Here is a 4,596-nt window from a genome sequence, read left to right as displayed (position 1 = left end):
CTACAGGATCTTTTGGTTTCCCCACCTCCAGTCTCTTTTCTTTCCAAGACGTCTCCTGTGCTGCTGCCAGATGAATCTTCCTGGAGCACAGCTCTGAGTAAGCCTGGCCCTGACTCTGAGTTGATCCCACACTGCTCGCCAGCAGTGGTTAAGACGGTGGACAATTTAGTCAGACTCTTCAGTTTGGGTCTTCGTTCCTCAGCTTGCTGACTCTGTGTGCTTGCAAAAGTCACATCCCTTCTGTAAGCTTCACTTTCTTCTGAAAGATGGAATTCATTATTGATCTAACACAAAACAGTGTTAGGGAAACTATATGCTTGGCGCATAGGGATTGTCAAAGGACGTTAGCTGCTCTTTTTATGACAGGTATTCGTGGCTCTTCCTAATCAGTTCTCATCATTTCTGCCCAAACCCACGGGTCCCCGCCCCTCTTTACATAATCCGTGTTAGTCTGCGTTGCTCACTGTTCCTTACAGCAGCCTGGATGTTCCCACCTCTGCACTTGCACCCATGTACGTCTCTCCACCTGGTTCCTTATTTATCCATGGTTAGATCAGTCATTCGTAAAAAAAATTATGTCAATTTTCATGTATATAGTTAACCCTTGAATAACTCAGGGTTTGGAGCACTTGACCCCCATGCCGTGGAAGATCCAAGTCTAACTTTACAGCCAGCCCTCCGTATCTGAGGTTCCTCTGTATTTTCAGTCCTGCACCCACGGATTCAACCAACCACAGATTGTGTAGTACTGTAGGATGCACTTATTGAAAAATATCCATGTGTAAGTGGACCTAGGCAGTTCCCCTGTTGCTCAAGGGCCAACTGTATACACTAACTAGAATAGTAAAGTGACCCTTCATGTACCTGTTACCCAGCTTCAACAATAACCAATACATGGCCAGACTTGTTTCAACTTTACCCTTAATAGATTATTTTTATTTTTAAAAATTTATTTTATTGAAGTATAGTTGATTTACAATATTGTGTTAATTTCTGCTGTGCAGCAAAGTGATTCAGTTATACATACATATATCTTCTTTTTCATATTCTTTTCCATTATGATTTATCACAAGATATTGAATATAGTTCCCTGTGCTATACAGTAGGATCTTGTTGTTTATCCATTCTATAGATAATAGTTTGCAACTGCTAATCCCAAACTCCCAACCATCCCTCCCCCTGCCCCCACACAGCAACCACAAGTCTGTTCTCTATGTCTGTTTCTGTTTTGTAAATAAGTTCATTTGGGTCATTTTTTTAGATTCCACATGTAAGTGATATCACATGATATTTGTCTTTCTCTGTCTGACTTACTTCACTTAGTATAATAATCTCTAGGTCCATCCATGTTGCTGTAAGTAGCATTTTAATAGACTATTTTAAAGCAGATCCCAGACACCATACTGTGTCATTCGTAAGTACTTCAGTAAGTATCTCTAAAAGACAAGGACTCTTTGAAAAAACATAAACACAATACCATGATCACATCTAAAAAAATAAAAAGTCATTCTTTAATATCAAGTTTATAGTCAATGTTTAAATTTCTCTGTCTCATAAATGTTTATGTACTTAGTTTTATAGTTGGTTATTCAAATCAGGATTCCAAGAAAGTCCATCCATTGTATTTGGTTGATATGTCACTTAAATCTCTTTTAATCTATACATTCCCTTTTTTTCCTTATAATTTATTTGTTAAAGAAACTGGATCATTTGTCCTATAGGATTTCCCACATTCTGTTTTTTGCTGACTGCATTCCTGTAGCATGGCTTAATATGTTCTTCTGTCTTCTGTATTACCCATAAATTGGTAGTTAGGCCTACAGACTTGATCAGACTCAGGTTTGAAATACGGGGTAAGAATGCTTTAGAGACAACGTCACGGACCATTTCTTGGACACTGAGCCTTGGGTGCGGTTCTGGGTGTACAGGGGGGATGGGGCATGTTTTCCACATTAGGGTGCATACTTCTCCAGGGCCCACCTCACTGATATTTTCTGGCCAATAATTTTTTGCCTGATATTAGAGCTTTTTAGGCATGAATCTTCCTTTTTCCTACTTCTTTTCATCCTATTTGAGAAACTCTTGGCTTTTCCTTTTGAACCTGGAGTGCTAGGTTATCTAAGTGTTAATAAAATTTTGCTATTTGCTGAAGTCGTTGAGTGTGTAAATTCAGGTTTGAAAAATGCTTTGAGTGCTACGGCTTAGAAGGGAGTGCAGTATACCAGTTAGGGAAGGAGGCTATGGGGTGGAATCCTAACTCTGCAACTTGCCAGCTGTGTGACCTTGGGTAAGTTACTTAACCTCTCTGTGCCTTATAATATAATACGTATGCTAAGTGAAAGTAATGAGAACAGCGCCTAGCAGCATATAGTAAGCACTTGGTAAATGTTACCTGATACTCTTATTATTGTCATCATTATCCAAAGCTTTTGAACAATTACCAGAAAGAAACAAATAAAAACCTTGAAAATAACTTATTTTGTGTCTCCTAATTCCTGTTGTGAAAAGGCCATCCCCCTTTTCCTTTAACCAGTCACTTCTTTTTCATAGAGGAATTAGAAGTACAGAGGTCTCTCTCCACCCTCCTCCCTCCACCACACACATTTTAATTAAGGTATCTTTTGAGAAGGAATACTTTAATCCAAAGTGATCACTTTGATACTCAAAGAGACACATTTGGAGGCTACTTGGCGAGGGGGAATTCAAGACGGAGAAGCTGAATAAATAGCAAGCAAAATGTTAATGTTTTGGCTTTGTGGTGTCTGCATCTGAGAGCGCTCGCTGCAGATTTGTTGGCCCGCTCCAGCTGGAAGCTCCGGCGACTCCTTTTGTGTGCGCGGGAGCCCTGGCTGCGGATTGCCGCGCTGCCCCTAGGGGTCAGTCTGATCCAGGGATTGTCCGGATACGTGCCTCTCTGGGCAGATAGGAGCTGGGCGCCAGGGCCACGCGGCTTCCCTGAAGGCCCCAGAGAGCATCCCGGTCACCCCCGCCGCTGCGCGCCGCCGCCCCGCCTTAGCCCCTCCCCGCGGTTCTCCTCCTGAAGACGCGTTTTTCCGAAGGCAGAAAAGGTCAAATTTTCCTTCAGTTTCATGGGGTTAGCCTCACTTCTTAATGGTAAAAAACAAAAAAGAAAAGAAAGATGGCTCTAGATGGCTTAGTAATATTTTCTAATAATCTCTAATTTTTGCTTGTGCTGCATTCAACCTCTTGCCTCCAAGAGCCATAAAATGTTAGAGCTGTGAGAAACCTCATATACCTTTTATGTCAAACCTTTATCCACAAAGAAACTGAGGCCCAGAGGAGAAAACAAACAAACAGCCTTGATTATCACACGAGAAGTCTCAACTGAAGGTTATTTCTACTATATGTAATCTTGTTCGTTATCTTTTTTAAAAAACCTTAAGAATGATTACGAATTTAAAGGCCCTAAAATGATATGAAAAGTAGTTATTAGATGGCAAGCTAGCACAGTAATTAACTGGAGGACTTCAGAGGCGGATTACCTGTGTTCACATGGGAGTGGGCTGGGAGGCAAAGGATTATCACTAACAATCTGTGAGGTCCTAAGTCCTTAACCTCTCTGTCCCTCAGTTTACTTATCTGTAAAATGATGGTGAATCGAGAGAATTCATTTCTTTAAAAGTTCCTACAAGATAATTCGGTAAACATTCAGTGACTATTGGCTGACATTGATTATTACGATTGGAAGCATTACAAAGGCAGTCCTTGAATTTTCAGGAAGGGGTGGGAATGCCCTGGTGCATCTTGGGAAGCACAATTTTACTCCTTCCAGTTTGTACCCTACATGACTACCAGAGTAATCTTCTTTAAATATATTTTGTGAGTCCCTTCCCCCATCCCAATACGAAAACACAATGTCCAACTAAAGCAGAAGGAATGTCCCTTGGGAACCTGGTGAAGGAGTCAGGAGTGGGGTGATAACAATCAGGGTGGCAGGTGTTGGAAAGGAAGAGTCTGCCCCCAGACACATTTTCAAGGGACAACTCTCAGGATTTAGTAACCCTGTCAAGTTCAAATTCCAAAGGAACAGGACTTTCATGGGGACTTTGGGTATTTTATTTCTTGCTCTGTGGTTCAGCTGGCTGTGTGTTGTTCACGCTCAGGTCATCCAATCACAGCTTCCTAGAGGACAGAGATTTCCCCCCCCCCCCACCAATCCCTCCCCTCCTACTTTGGCTTCATGGGCAGGGGCTGCTTATGGAAATGCTTGCTATGGTGTGAATTGCTGGACAAGATGCTCACTGCGATCTTCCCCTTATGAACTATCTTGGGTACCATTCTTTCTCTGCAAACACCCTGTACAAGATAAGTAGTAAGAAAGTTAATCCAACAATAGACCACTGCCTTTAGGCTTTTCTGTCTTCTTTTTCCATTGATTTTGCTACATTTGTGGTGTTTGAAGATCCTGCCATGTACATTTTCCTCCTGTTAGTACTTAGTCTGCCTTCTGGAGAGGGGCTGGCATCTAATCCTTCTTTTCACCTGTCAGTTCTGGGAATATTCAAAGACAACTACCAAGGTTCCTGAATTCTCTTTCACAGGTCTCCAGCCATTCTTCATGGAGCATGATTCAGA

This window comes from Delphinapterus leucas, chromosome 9 (assembly GCF_059928025.1).
Source record: "Delphinapterus leucas isolate spDelLeu-1000000601 "Yukka" chromosome 9, BTC_Dleu_Yukka2, whole genome shotgun sequence".
Lineage (NCBI taxonomy): Eukaryota > Metazoa > Chordata > Mammalia > Artiodactyla > Monodontidae > Delphinapterus > Delphinapterus leucas.
This window is presented reverse-complemented; position numbering follows the sequence as displayed.